The sequence below is a fragment of the Pundamilia nyererei genome, unplaced genomic scaffold (genome assembly GCF_000239375.1).
Source record: "Pundamilia nyererei isolate P.nyererei 1_Seehausen unplaced genomic scaffold, PunNye1.0 scaffold00261, whole genome shotgun sequence".
NCBI classification, from domain to species: Eukaryota; Metazoa; Chordata; class Actinopteri; order Cichliformes; family Cichlidae; genus Pundamilia; species Pundamilia nyererei.
In genome coordinates this window covers 525112-541821 of record NW_005187662.1, presented here as the reverse complement: position 1 = coordinate 541821, position 16710 = coordinate 525112, and positions in this window count along the sequence as shown.

Genomic DNA, 16710 nt, shown 5'->3' with positions numbered 1-16710 from the left:
AAGAGAGACCATCAATCTAGCTACAATTTAGGGCAATTTCTGAGCTCTGCCCTCATTTGCAACAGACTGTCAAGGTTCTGCTTTAAGTTGTGTTGTTTTCATCTGCGTTCGAATCACACCTGCATTTATTTCTCTGGGCTTCCTCGGCTCACTGACTGCTGTAGTTGACATTTTCATTCTTTGCCCTCTAATTGGTCACTGAACTGTGGAGGTCAATATGAGTTTTTGCCCCCCCCCCACACACACACACTCTTTTAAATGCTTTAGTGGAAACACTATAGCAGTTACTTATCTTTTTGCTTGTTTGGATCGATTACTAAGCTGTGCCGAGTAACTAATCTGTCTAATGTAAGAATGAACGACAGGAGACATCGAGCACCACATCGCAGTCCCGTTTATGACACAACCACAAACATGTTTTGTGCTGCATCCCTTTCCTGTAATAAAGAAGAGTGCCAACTCACACTTTATCATCATGCCATTGATTGAATCCTGACAATAGCTGCCCCAGGGTTCACATAAAATATTGAATTACTTTCCTCTATAAAAGACAACAGACCTCGAAGGCTGTGTGCAAATCAAATTAAGCCTTCCTCTTTAAAAAAAAAAAAAAAAAAAGAAATTTAGAAAATTTAGAACAAGAAATGCTAAATTAGCTAAAATTCATGCTGGGAAAACAGCAGTGGGAGCAATATGCTTGGAGACTTGTTAAATTTGAAATGGTGGCTTCGACTTGGAGCAGGCCTGCAACTACAAAGCATCTACAAACCAAAGTGATAAAATAACATGGCAATAAGACCGAATCAGTCTGTGTGATGATAAAATGATTAACGATGATAAATTGGACACATTTTCTGAAATTCCTCCTTGCAAACTACATCCATCTATCTGTCTATCTATCTATCTATCTATCTATCTATCTATCTATCTATCTATCTATCTATCTATCTATCTATCTATCTATCTATCTATCTATCTATCTATCTGATATGCAAGCCACTTGGCTTTAATATTTTCATTGGTTGAAGTCTGAAGTCAGACATACCACACTGATGCAGTTTAATAAAAATACCAGTGCTTTTCCTTCTATAACAAGTCAAAAACTCTGCTGTGGAAAGGACACACTACTGTATATTTTAACCTTCTGCATGAGGTGTGTCCTATTAAATGCTACCATGTGACAGGAGGGAGCTAGTTCTTCCTGCCTGATGGTGCATGTCCCTTCTATAGACAGTAAAGGTTCCTCTATACTACTTCATGTTAGATCATGGGTAATCAATAGTGTTTCTGCTGGCAAAGAGTAAATGTTGACATTCAGAGCACCTGTCTTTGCTCTCCTCTCGAAGCAAGCCTCACCACCAGCTCTAAATGAACACAGGGCTGCCTTGCTGAAAGCCAGACTGTTGGGGGTTGATGTGGGCACCTGCTGAGAGGCAGAGAGAATAAAGCGAGACAGACAGGTAGAGAGACTGACATAAAGGTGTGAAGGTAAGATTAAGGACGAGGGGAGCAGGACGATCAAGGCAAATGTAGATATTGAAGAGTTCTGTATATCTCATGGGAGCGTCTGCCAGCTCACCTGCCAGTCCTTTTTATCCTGTCAGACTTTATAGAGGGATGCCTCAGTACGTGGTGCCATCACCCCTGTATCCACTGCACATGCATACCTAAATTTTACTGTATTACCTCTTCCCTCTCTTTCCTATAGATGTCTCTGGCTTCTGTTTTTCTGTTCCTATGCTTTTCTGTTTCATTGTGTTAACGTCTCAGGACAGCCTGTTTTATCACCATTATCTTCATAAGCTATTGTACAGTAATCTTAAGTTATGATCAGTAAGCAGTGTTTTTGCCAACTAATTAATGGTGAGGTGCTTAGTTAATTAATCAGTTTGGCCTAGTCTTTAACCAGAAAATTAAATAAGATGCAATCATCTTCTGCAAACACTTTTATTCAAGGACATAAAAGGACATTATTGCTGACAAAACTACAGGTAATTTCATAAAATCATTTTATATTTCTCTTAACAGCTTAGGCTAAAATGTAAATAATTTTAAAAAATGAATATAAACAGCAATTCAGGTCAGTTCAAGACTCAAGGTGATACTATCAAATTATCTGAGCAGCACTTTAAGATGAAGACAGCAAATCTATGAGAACAAAAAGTGTCACCCAGTTTAAAAAACGGCAGATCGGCTTCTGCAGACCGTCCAGAACAAGTCTGGTCCCCGTGTCGTTTTAAACAATGCTTCACAGATGCATTGAATCAGAGAACAAGAGGAGATAAAAACACAGCCAAACTGTTGTCTGAAAATGTTTCCTGGCACTAGTGTTCACTGCTCTGTCTCCGTGTCTCTCTCCAACATTATGAGGTAGTTACTGTAAGCCAGGGCCGTAAGTGATCCCCAGATGCATGCTGGCGCTACACCACTCAGTGTGTTTGTAGCATCTAAGCCCTCCGTCCTTGTCTAAACTGCGTGTGTCAATGTGCTGTGTAATTAAAAGAAACTTTCCTCACAGTAAAGGGACACCTCTATTCTCAGGTGACAGTAAACTCATTTTCATTTGGAAAGAGATTAGTGGAAAACACAGAATGACTGTTTGATGCAAACTGGCACACACTGCGGCTCAAATTCCCTATAGCCCATGTTATGAAGAAATGAAGAGGCTTCTGCAACTTGGGTCCTGTGTGGTTCTAGATGTAGGTAAGCATCATCTTTTGTTTTCTAAAATGCTGCGCTTGTTTCAAACCCGATGACCTTCAAATCTGAATTTTACAGAATGTTTAATCCATCACTGGTCAATGCAATTCATAATTCGCTCCATGCTGCTTGAATTAGAATCACAAATTTAAATACCTTTAGAGAAAAATTCCCTCCCTGGCAGAGAATTGCACAACATGATTAATACCGCTGTCACATCTATCCATAAAATGTAAGGCTGTAGCCAGCAGCCAGTTAGCTTAGCATAAACAAAATCTGCCTACTAGCCCCTTAATGTTCAATAATTAACCCTCGTTTGTGTTTAATCCATAAAACATAAAGCCTGTAAGACTGAAAGGGAAGGCTGTACTAAGACTTGCTATGATGTATGGTTTAGAGACGGTGGCAATGACAAGAAGACAGGAGGCCGAGCTGGAAGATGCTAAGATTTTCACTGGGACAGGGGGACGGCTCAGGTTGACCAGTTTGGAGACAAAGAAATAGGACAAAGGATGCTGGATATAGAGCTTAGAGGCAGAAGGAAAAGAGTAGGATCACAAAGAAGCTGCTTGGATGTAGCGATGGATGCAGAAGGTTTGTGTGACAAAGGAAGAAACCCCCAACAGCCCAAGTCTATTGCAGTACAGCAAAAGCAAGATCAGGGTCACCTAATTCAGTCTCAATGATAAGTTTTATCAAAAGTTAAAGCCTAATCTTGAAGGCAAAGAGAATGTCTGTCTCCCAAATCCAAACTGGGAGCTGAGAGGAGCCTGAGAGCTGAAAGCTCTGCGTCCTATTTTACTTTTGAAACTTTAGAGATAGGAGTGCTCTGAAATGTGGCTACTTTATTGAATTGATATACCTTTATTAGTCCCACAAGGGGAAATTTCACAAGGCTGCCGACCTATTGCACGCAATGGCGGCGCCATCTTACCCTCCGACCATACATACATTACACAAAACATCACATGGGGAAGACAGGTCAGAGAGGTATAACAATGGAAAAATGCACCACATGAGGAAAGATAAGGAGAAAAAAATAACTCCCCCCAGACTGAGCTCCAACAGGGAGATCAGTTTGAGAACTTTAGAGTGAGTATTTTCCACCATGCAAATTTCCTTGAATGAAGACCAAAACATTATCATAAATGTATGCCAGCACTATCCCTAGCATCAACTAGGGATCCATCTACCTCTTGTCTCTCCCCTGTAGCCTGCATCATCTAAGACTGGAGTGATTTCCAGCCACCCCCTTGGTGCCTTTGTCTTTACACTTAACACTGAACATGTAAATAAAGAATGTAAAAGTAAAATCATTCTCTGTGGTCCTCGTTTGGGTTCTGCACCTTAGCCCATTTTTTCCACCGGTTTATCCAGTTTATGACATCAGGTAGGGAAAGACAAGCAGTTTAGCCATCACTGAATTTCATTTAAACAACTCATGTTTAAACAGTGCTGCCAGAAATTGGTTTTCATTTTTTTTATTATGCAGATATAAAAAAAATCTTTTTTAGTTAGTTTGACTTCTCTATGAATTTTAAAATGCCTTCTTATAAAATTGGGTTACTGTTCATGAGGAGGCTGTTTCAAGACTCTGATTCAGCTGGTTTTTGTCAGTCCAGTTGGGCAAACTGCATTTAAAATTATTTATTACTACAGGAGAATATAGTTGTGTTTGTCTGTGTAGTCTCCAAGCGCTTCGAGCTCCTCGGTTATGATGCATACAGTAATTGGGGAGTGATGAGTAAATATCCCCATGGAGCTCAGAGGTGCAGGGACAGGCAGATGCTGAAGGTGGGGGGTTTTGAAACAGCAGGCAGAAATGCACTAACAGAGTATGTCAGACAGAGAGATGGAGAGATGGGAAATTTTGCTGCTTAAATAGACCACCTAATTGACAGGGTATGCTTGGTATATCGTGTCAGGAGAGTGAGGCATGTCTAAAGCAATGCAGCTTGAGCTGAATGCCTTGACTAGGTTGGAGGATTTGCTCCATTTGGAAAGAAAAACGTGAATACAGTAATTTACTTCCTTTTAATGCTCTAACCTGTATTTGCCCTATCCTAGTATACTGCTCGAGGTTTCACCATGTCAGTGTTACATTTATAAACCTTTAAGGCAGGTGTTTTCAAAATGCAGATGTGGAAAATGTTTTTGACTGTCCCACCTGTAGTTGGGGAAAATTGCTTTGACAAGCAACAGAGATGAGATATAGAGCTTGACAGGTCTGCCTATTGTATGTGCCTGAGGGAAACTCATCACCTGTCAGGGCTAAAATAACTTTGGGCTGGTGTGTTACCCGTGTTTCTTGCCTTTCAGATCCTGATTTGGATATTGAAATGATCAATCTCCCCTCTCTGCTTCCACACGAGACCGATGCAGAGAGTCTCAACAATGACAGCTTTAACTATCACCACCCCCGCCTCCCCTGGCTAATCCTCTTTCTGTCCGTCTTGCTTACATGTTGTGTGAAGGCATTGTGCTTGTAATTGCCTTCAAGACTGGCTTAGGCTCTTGACCAAGGATCTTTCAGCTGTGATCTGTTAAGCCTATTACATACTTGTTGCATGCAGACACACACTACCGTGTGGATGAAAGCCTGAATGTGAGAGCCAATTTGTGGCACTTGCTTTGGCAACACTGCTACATCCTGTGTGCTGAAATTTAGTGCAAGTCTTTTGTTCTGTGGATCATTAGCACTTCAAAACAAAAGAGACAATGCAATGTATCGAGGGCCTTTGACTGTTAAAATCTGTTGGTTGTTGAATGAGCTTAAGGAAAGGATAAGACAAAAAACGTCAATTCATTAGATAGAAAAGAAATGAAATTTAATTCCGTTTTATTTATATAGGGCTAATTCACAACAACAAGTGCCTCGTGGCACTTTATATTTTAAAGTCACTACAGTATTAGAAGGAAACCCCAATAATCAGACAAATGGCCTGTATTTATATAGCGCTTTACTAGTCCCTAAGGACCCCAAAGCACTTTACATATCCAGTCATCCACCCATTCACTCACTGGTGATGGCAAGCTACATTGTAGCCACAGCCACCCTGGGGCGCACTGACAGAGGCGAGGCTGCCGGACACTGGCGCCACCGGGCCCTCTGACCACCACCAGTAGGCAATGGGTGAAGTGTCTTGCCCAAGGACACAATGACCGAGACTGTCCAAGCCAGGGCTCGAACCAGCAACCTTCCGATTACAAGGTGAACGCCCAACTCTTGAGCTACGATCGCCAACATCGACAACATCAATAAGCAAGCACTTAGCAACAGTGGGAAGGAAAAACGCAATTTTAACAGGATGGAACCACCTGCAGAGCCAGGCTGAGGGAGGGGAAAAGAGAACAATGAGACGAACTACAGGAGAGAGCGCACCAGAGTTTAATAATTGGTAATAATTAAAAACAGTAATGTTGTATGAACACACAGAGAAAAGATGCAAAGAGGTGAAAACAGCTGAGTGAAGAGGAAATGCTCAGTGCATCATGGGATGCATTGAACATTTCCCTCTCAGCAGTCTAAGCTTATTACAGCATGACAAGTGGTGGATTCAAGGTCACCTGATCCAGCCCTAACTAGAGGCTTTATCAAAAAGGCTCATCTTAAAAGCAGAGAGTGTGCCTGTCCCCAAATCCAAACTGGGAGCTGATTCAACAGAAGAGGAATCAGGAGTCCCTCCCATTTCACTTTTGAAAACTCTACAAACCACAACAAAGCCAGCAAGCTGAGAGCAAAGTGCTCTGAAATGTGGCTACTTTAGGAGAAGCAATTTCATTTTTCACCATTTGTTTTGATCTTTTATCAATACAAAAATGAGAATCTCCTTAATTGAAGATCATAATATCATTATACATGTACGCCAGCAACCAGCTGAAGGGTAGTGTAGCAACAGAAGAAGACCCGGAGAAAGAACCACTCTTGGTTTCTACTTAGTCTGAAAACCTGTCAGAAAACTGGCACGCTTGTATGTGTAGACTCACTGATGAATGTATTTCTCAAGGTAAAGAGAACTTGAGACTACATTAAAGAAACTCATTATTACCTTGGACAACTGCAAGATTAATGTCCTCCTGGTGTAATTCAATTTACAACTGAATGTAAAGGCAAAATCCAGAACCCAGTAAAAAGACTGAGGGCTTTTTTCCCCTTCTCCTTCTTAATTTAGCTCTTTTTACTGCAAAGTAATGTGAAAGTGCTAACGGGGTTACAACTACATTAAACACAGCAAACTGGCTTGTGAAAATGTTACATTTCAAGAGTTATGAGCACTGATCTTGTTAAAAAGAAGCAAGTAAGGTTTGACGTGTTGTAGTATAGTACAGTACAGTGGCAGATCATACATTTTCTGCCAGCTTGTAAAGTGCTCCGAGATCCTGTGTGCACTATAAATCCTGATCTACTGACTCCAAAGTTAGCATCAACCACTCTTCCCTGTATCTGTTTAGCTGCTCCTTTAATTGTTGCTATGTGAAAACGACACAGTGTATGAACATATTAATACATTTACTGTATGTATTTTAGGTCCTATTGTAAATACAGCTAGCTAGACAGTGCAGCAAGAGGGTAGCACAACAAATATTTGCTTGCCAGCAGTCTTTATATGATCTACCTTGACTCTAATCCGAATTCCCATCAGACACTGTTTTGCGTGTGGGTGTGCGTGGCAGTCACCGTATGTGGATACCCCGTTGTTTGTGTAGTTGGAGCCATATTGTATGATTAAACAAGGAATCCTGCAGAGTTTTGCATCTGTTGTTGTTTATGGCTCTTTCAGCATGTCGAGTCTGAACTGTGGATGGAAGTTGATATGAAATGGGAATGGCTCTTGGCTAAATTCACGGGCCGCATCTCATTCATAATTTATAAGGAAAAGAAGTATTTTACGACTTTGGGGTAGCAAATGTGTTTGTGTAAATATTACTGATGATCAGGAAGCTGTGAAGAGAGGTCAAGCATCACAAATTCTGCCTCCAGACATGTTCTAAATGCCTTTCAAACTGTTTCTGAAATATAATATATAATTTACTAGATAAAGGAAAACAGTGTTTTTGGATTTCTTAGTGTGCTGTTAATCGGGACTGTATGTTTCTACATGGTGCCCCTGAAAGGGTTTTGCATTACAGGAAAATAGTGCATATTGGCAATTATTTTAAAGCAATTCAAACTCATAGAGGGTATAATGATGTAGGTAGTTGTTTAACAGATCACTAAACATATAAAGTATTGTGCTTAAGTCTTGAGGGACCAATCAATACTTTGTATTTTGCTTCCAAGGAGTCAGGATGCTTTTTCCACTGAGTTTCAGTACACTCATTTTACTGATGTGGTCAAAGGCTTAGGTGTGCCAACTTACACAAGAACTGAACTGAAAGTCAGTGTGAACATGTCTTATGAAGTGATATTTCCAATTTTGTCATTTTTGGTTCAAATCATCAACAATATGTGCAGAAGAGAGGAGAGAGGTACAACAGTCAGTGCAGTCATCTGTAAAACCGGGTGGAGGTTATGTCATAGTTTAATTGAATTCTGAACACATAAAAGTATCACACTTTGAACAAACACACAGTACTGTGAGCATCATTTGTCAGCATGACTATGATCCCAAGCACACTGTCAGTGGAGTAAAAGCATACCTGGATAGAAAAACACAATATGGAAGCCTATCAGTCATGGATTGGCCTCCCCAGAGCCAAAACCTCAACATTGTTGAAGCAGTGTGGGATCAACTTGGCAGAGAACAGAACAAAAAGGCAGCCAACATGCAAAGAAGAGCTTTGAATGTCCTTCAAGAAGCCTGGAGAACTAGTCCTAAAGACTACTTAAAGAAATGACAAGTCTTGCCTGAGGCTGTGTCGAAGTCTGTGTCAGTTCTTATTCATCCAGGTCATGGGAGTCTTAAATGCTCGAAAGGAAGGCAACTGGACTTCAGTGTTCAATTGCCTTCATTTCAAGTGCTCATGACAGGCTGTACTGAAGAATACCGGTGGACATGTCAAATATTGACTTGACTAGGTTTTTGCCTTATAATCTGTATTTCTAATTATTTTTAGAAAAGTGTGTAAAATATACAAAATATAAAGAAATAATTAGTGGCTCAAAGCTTTTGCACATTACTGCATTTATTGAGTGTGAGCCAGCAGATGACCATAACAGGAATTTTATGTGATCCTGAGCTAGTAGTTATAGTCAAGAGTTAGAGGGTAAAGCGGGATGTAATAGAACAATACGAGGATGACCTTACGACAGGTTGTTCACTTTGTAAAGCTCATTGACGAGTTCACAACCCCTCTAAACTTTGATGTCCCGTCATAAAAATTGTTATTTTCGAGGAAGATCTTTCAAGGCCAAAACTTGTATGATATCTTGTGAAGTGACTGGGGGTGTATAGTTTTTATTTCAACCCTTTGATTGTATGTGATCAGATAGATCATTGTGTCAGATGCAATCAAGAAGTCCTGATCAAAACTCTTCGTACATCTGAATTCAGATTACCTGTCTGCCTGTGGATCAAAGGTTTCGAGCAGAGACAGGATTATCCGCCAGTGGAAGGTAAAAGAATCCAAGGCCTTTGCCCTGAGCTAATATGGGGATTTCCATTTCAGAATGATTAGAGTCAGAGAGGAAGACTCCGCAGTGTTAAAACGCAATTTCGTGTCATGCCATTTAATGGCCGTCTGCTGATCATTTAATTGCTTGCAAGGTTCACTTGACATTGCTGCTCAGTGGCACCTATGATTGGATGAGTGCGATCCTATCTTGACCCTTACATCCTGTGATTATTTAAGCTGGACTGCCCCTATTCCACCTTTCCCTCTTCACTGACACGTTTGGAAATTATTCATCAGGTTTTTAACTGCTCGTATCTTCGCTCAATTCAGTACCCATTGCCTGTCCAGCAATAAAAATTCATTACAGTGATTTGCCTTAGGTGAGTGCTTGATATGTGCAGAATTTCATTCTTACGCTCTCCGGGACTTCACCACTAAAACATAATTTCAGTTTGAATGGTTTTACAGGGACCCGTGAGGCTTTGGCTTATGCGGAGAGATTTGACTCTATGGTAACATGTGCGTCAGACCGTGTTTCTCAATTATTTCTTGGTTTTGTTCTCTTGGGTTGTGCTGCCGTGCTTTGTTTATCTGCCATGTTTGACAACCATGGGCCACATATTGCTGTGACACTGAACCTGCGGTCGGACATAAAAATATCACTTTAATGACTCTTGTTTATTGTTATCTGGAACAGAGGATTTCTACAGCACACGTGTTTGGGCATTACATAATTTCAGTGTTTTGTTGTGCAGAAGGGTAATTTAGTTCAAATGAATCCTTGGGACATTGCAAAAACACCAATACGCCCATTTTGTACAAAAAGAAATTGCCTCTTCAGGCAATTATGCCAGCTGTTAACTACAACCCAGTCCACAAGATGTTGCCTTTGATTTGACTTTCAGAAATAATTTAGCCTCCAGCTCTCCTCATTTCTAAATTAAAGTAATAGCTAGTTTTATATTCTCTATTATGCGTTGTCCAAATTTATTTTTGTAACATTTATTTAAGAAGAAAGTGAAGCTAAAATGACTAATAAATCTCTTTTTCCAGAGTATTCATAGCACAATAGTCAACATTACCCCTGCATATTCTCCAATAGTGGGACAAGCCGGCACACCTGTGGAAAATCACAGAAGGACAAACATATTGCTGTGGGTGCTAAACACTCAAACACCATGCTGCTAAAATCCTAAAATGCATGAGATAAGAAACTTTAGTTTCTTATCTCATGCAATAGGGATGTCCAGCAATGAACTGTGTGGTGTGGGTTTTGGGTGCCACTCACTCTCGAAATCGTAATAATATCCCCTGTTTCTGATATTAACCTCAACAAATTCTTATTGATGATAGTTGTCTCTCTCTCTGCTCTCTTCTCTTCCAGTTGCACATATGGCTGCCCCTCCCTGAACTTGCCAGAGGTTTTTTCCTGTTAAAAGGGAGATTTTCCTTCCCTCTGTCACCAAATGCTTGCTCATAGGGGGTTGTATGATTGTTGGGGGTTCTTTCTATTGTAGGGTTTTTACCTTACAATATAAAGCACTGTGGGGTGAACGCTATCATGAATTGAGGATATGTAAGCAAAACTGAATTGAATGAATTCATTAATGCAAGTCCTTAAATGTATTTAGTGTGTTTCAAAAAGACATGGTCTATTTCAGTACTGTCAAATGAAAAGTGAAGTTTGAGTAAGCCACACTATGTATGTTACAGGTACAATAAACTGCCAAATGAATCAAAGATAGAAACATAGTTCAAGGATGTTTAAGAAAAATCTTTTAAACCTTATTTGAACTTTTGTTTCTGAATACTCCACCCTGTTGCTATGGTAAGTGGAAAAAAAAATCCTCTAAAATGCCCTCATGTTACTCGCTTTTTCAATAGCCTTGCTTTCGTCCACTGTAGCTGCATTTAGGTGCCACTAGGAAGCATGAGTACTTTATTGGTACCTAATTCATTGAACAAAATTACATTGTAACTTGCTCCTTCCTCTGTGGTCTGAAGTAGAGCCCAATCAATACTGGCTGGGCTCTATAGGCTGACGATTGAGCTGTGCCTCTGAGCCAGTGGGCTGAACTTTTCAAGACAAAGAACAGAGCAAAGGTGATTCATGGTGATTCACTCCTGTGGCACAAATTAGAAGGCCTGGGGTTCCATTACGTGCAGTGGTGGTGGTGGTGGGCGCTGATATAATGAGGGTTAGTCGGCCAATGCTAGGACAGAAGGCATGGGGGAAGCGCAATTTTCTGAGTGGCTCCCACTGCAGTGCTGCCGAACATGAGAAATGCTATAGAGGAAAGAAAGGTTACTACGATTGACATTGATTGGCCATCCAGACTTGAATCTCCACCAGCTAACTGTAATCTAAAATTGGATTTGGTATAATAAAACTGTCAGTCAGACCTGTCACATATCCTTCTCGCTGGTATTGCTTTATATTCCCATGTCACCATCTTATTCCTGCGTGTTTTCGTTTTTGTTTCCGTTAGCTAATTGCTCTGATTGTAGCTCCCCATTTTCATTTAGTCATGTGTTTACCTATCAAGCTGTTCATCTGAGCTCCTGCTAGTCTACAAGTACTTACGGTAAAAGTCTACCAGTGCTTAAAACAGGCACTGGTGTGCAAGTGACAAATGAGCGAGAACCTGATTTTTCTTGTTAAATCAACCCCTGTATGTTTTCTTGCACCGCTTCTGTACAAGTGTACTATTCCACTAATCAATAGCATCGCTAAGTGGCTACCTCTCATCCACCTAATGACTCTGGTAATTGCTCCAGATACAATAGCCCACTATATTTCTATAGATTGCAGGTTTCATCAGAGGTGAGTTGTGTGCAGCAGGGAGACAGAAGGGGGAAATGTGAGACAGAGATAAAGAGGATGGTTATTAAAAGAAGCTGAGGTGGGGGAATGCAGTAGAGGATGACAGATTTTGAGCAATGGATAAAGATTTAAAGCCAGGGAAAGGAAGAGGAGAGAGTTTCCACTGAATCCCAGATTCCAACAGAGCCACTGATCCTACTCTCTTGTGACGTCTGATTTGTCTGCTTGATCTTAGATGGAGCCTGTTAATGGCTCCAGGCAGGGTTTCTATCTTGCCAGTGTAATTAGGAATCCTTATATGTCTGTAGACATACAGACGACGGGGACAGCCGGGAATTTTAATATGAAAGAGTGTTGCGTTTGTCAAATTTGTGTTTCTGAATTGCAGTTGTTATTTTTTTCAATAATGTCTAATAGAAGACAATGATGTGTCATATGTAGCTGTTTGGGATGTATTCAGTGGATGGTCTATGTGTTTGTGAGTGTGTTTAATCCCCCCCACACACACACACATGTTCTGCAAGAGAATGAAGTGAAGCCAATGTCTGCTCCTGATCAAAGTGTAAATGATACACGATGCTGTCAGTTATGGGTTTTTTTTCTTTTTCCCGTTTGTGCATATTTGATGTTTCCCAGCACATAACAGACAGTGAAGCACTGATGTCGTCTGCTCTTGTATGAAAAAAGAACTGAGACTCCAAATGATTTACAGATGAAAACTGTCAACACCACCCTTGCCATTCAGGGAACTTTGAGAAGAATATTGCCTCAGAGCCTTTTGTGACAAGAGAACTATGGTTCTGAGTCTCAGTGGACTTTAGATGAAGTGAAATTGGAAATGAAGAAAGGGGATGAATTTCACCTTTCAGTTCTACCTACACCACAGTAAAAAAATATGAAGAAGTTTATGTAAAAAAAATGACTCACTGTGTTTCAATGAGATGATCAGCATAGCTGTGTTGCTGAATCAAGGTCATAAACTATATCCTATTTATTTAGGTGAGGTAACAGTTGAATGTATGGCATCTTTGCTTCTGTAATTTTTACTGTAATGACTGCAAAGCTGTTTACCTGCAAACATTTATTCAACATCTCTATTCTGAATATTAATGCTGTAAATTCTTTTGTGTCATGCCACAAAATACCTAAAATAAATTTGTTACATGTTCTCAGATGTAAGGATTTGATACTTCTCTCTCTGTGTTGTACTGATTAGGTGCTGCTAGGCTCCATCTGGCTTCCTTAAACAGACTTAATGTATCTAGCCAAATATAAGTGCATTATTGGAATCCTGGTAATGCATTACTGAACTTTGTTGGACTGAAGTAACATTGGTGGTGAATAATGGTCCCAGTGTATTTGTGGGAGAATCAGCTGGTTAGAGTGGTAGCAAACAGGTTAAAATCAATATGCATTAGGTTTGTTTTGTATAAAATATACCGTCTCAGCAGAGTGTACAGCGCTGTGAAACAATATTTTCATCCTTCATAACTCATAATTTCTTATTTTTTGTGTAATTGTAGCCCTTATATTTTTCAGATCATTAAATACATTTTAGAATTATATTATTTTAATATTAGACCAAGATAACCCAAGTAAATACAAAATGCAGATTTTAAATGATGGTTTCATTTATTAAGTAAAAAGGTACCAAAACCTACCTGGCCCTGTGTGAAAAAGTCATTTCCCCCCTTGGCAGCAAGAACTTCAAGTATTTGTGATAACTGGCAAGTCTTTCACGTCGCTGTGCAGGGATTTGGACCCACTCTTCTTTGCAGAATTATTTTAATTCAGCCACAGTGGAGGGTTTTCAAGCATGAACGGTCTGTTTAAGGTCATACCAAAACATCCCAATCTGTGATGTACAAATCACTCCAAAACCTTAAGAGCAGAATTCCATCAATCATAGCAAGTTGTTCTTAAGCAGCAAAACATGCCTTAGACCATCCTAGTACCACCACCATGTCTGGTGATTTGAATTTCTTTTTATGAAATGCTGTGTTAGTTTTAGTCAGATGTAACAGGACTCAAACCCAAATCTTTTGTCCTGCCTGTTTACAGATTATTTCCCCCAAATTCTTGGAGATCATCAAGATATACTTTGCTAGATGTAAGACAAACGTGTGTGGTCTTCTTTATCAGCGGTGTCGTTTTGTTTGTTTGTGTTTTACCATGACACTTTCCATTTTTGCAGAGTGACCTTTCTTATTGTTGAACCATGAACCCTGACTGAGGCAAGTGAGGTCTGCAGTTTTTTAGATGTTGCGTTGGGTTCTTCTGTGACCTCGTGGATGAGTTTGATAACATGTAAACATTTCGGAGTAATTTTGGGAGCTCGGTCACACCTGGGAAGGTTCACCACTGTTCCAAGTTTCCTCCACTTGTAGATATTGGCTGTCACTGTTGTTCATTGCATTTTGCATTTATCTGGGGTAGTTTTGTCTAATATTAAAATTCATTTGATTGCCTTAAACCTTTAAGTGACCATGTGTAAAATAATAAGATATAGGGTGAACAAATCCTTTTTCATAGCCCAATATGTAAAGGGTGCACACAGCCACTATGACATCATCCATTGATTTGAAGACTACTATTTTGCATCATTAAGTTTAACAGGGTTTGTTTTTTTTGTCTTTCGAAGCCAGAAGTGAGATAGAATACTAGATAATCTGCTAATGTCAGAACCTCACTCATTTGAAAGAAACACAGAGAACAGGTCTTTTGGATTGTCTGTTTTTATTATAAACTTAACAGGAACCCATAAGCATGAATAAAAACAACAGGTTCAGTTCAGTGACTTAGAGTGTCAGAAATGAAGCCTATCACATAGTATAGTATCTAGTGTCTAATCATGCATGTGTCTCCTGAACCAGCCATGCCTCTGAGTTTTAAAGCATTAATACAATTTCAACATGGGAATTAAACATGAAAATATAACACAAAAATGTTTCTAACCATATATATTCATTAAAGTTGTTCTAAAGTTGTGTTTTAACATTGGTATCCATGGTGACTCTCTCTATGGCCATTGCTAAATGGCAGTTTTGGGAATTTCATTATTGTTGCCTTCAATTTCCAGCCCTGGAGGTTGCTATATTTGAATAACTTGGAACTAAATAAAAACGAATGTGCTGTGGTTGATTAATGCATCCCTTTTGAAATGGCACCATCTATAAACACTATTTGGTTATTTAATTAGTATTTTTCTTAATTAATCTAAATCCTTTCAATCCTCAGCTTTGCGAAACTGCTGTTTAAGTTCTGATAATTAATAACATTTAAAAATTTAAAAAACTCAAAACACAGAAACTTTTTTTAGTATTGACCATAATAGATTGTACAATCTGTAGCTAGAACCTGAAGACAAGAAAGCAACCTGTATATCAATAATAAATTAAATTATTGTAGCAAACTTTGGAGGGCAATATGGTGGCACAGTTAGCACTGTTGTTTCACTGAGTTGGACTCAGGTACCTTTCTGTAGAGTCTGCATGTTCTTCTGTCCCCATGTTTGCTCTGTGTTAGCCCTCCGATAGACTGGTGACCTGTCCAGGGTGTACCCTGCCTCTCATCCTATGATATCTGGGATAGGCTCCAGCCCTACACCTGAAGTGGGTAAGTGGAAGAGAGAGGATGCATGGACTCTGGAGGGCAGTACACAAATGCTTAAGGTATGAATCTGAAAATACATTATTCATATATTTAGAAGCATTGTAGACACAAAACAGTATTAGAGTCATGCTTCTTCCCCCTCATAAATAATTTCAGGCTCGAAGTTATTGTGACAAAGCCTGATTCCCCACCAGCTTGCAAATCAAACAATGCCTAAGTTTAATTTTGGCCTTTTATCAAGTTAAATCATAGAATTAATACAAGTTAGCAATAGCCAGTACGGCATGCTGTTTGTCATTTTAACCAGCAATAGCAGTTCAAGAGACAGACTGTGTTCATCTAATAAAATTTTATTCATTTGCATCTGCAATAGAAGCCATGAGAGACCACAGTAACAATGCTCCCTGCATCAGCTACGCCCCAGGCATTTGTACTGTGATGAACCCAGCTATTCACAGGTAATAACACAGCTAATTTAGTTGTTGGGAAACAAAAAATAAAAATACACGTGTCTGTGTTTTCACATGGGCTGAGTCATCTATTGAACACGCGCCATAACAGCCATGTTGGCCCTCTCCCCAAGGGCACCCCGTTGCTCTTTTCATCTTTCGTGCGCGTGTGTTAGTTTGTGTGTGTGTGCTTTTTCAAAATGTTCAGTGCACATGTTTGTGTGAGTCTGCTTTGTGGGTGGCAGTGTGATTCATTATGTACAAACTCCCTCTCATCTACAGACCAGATTAATTTGTTAAAGCTCAGCTCCCATTTGTTATTTGGTGAGAGAGTGCAGCATAAAGTAACACAACTTTGGATGGGCGGAATTGATATAGGGCCCAATAAAGTGTTTATTAACACAGATGCTTTATACTATGCTATCTAGAACTGTGCTACCATTTATCACGGTGTGAAGTGTTTGGCTCTCTTGCGTGTCGAACTGTGGGACTGTAGAGGAAGATGGGTTTTATTTTGAATGGTTTTGACTGGAGTTGGGGTGTTACCTGAGCCCCTTCTTCATGCAGTCT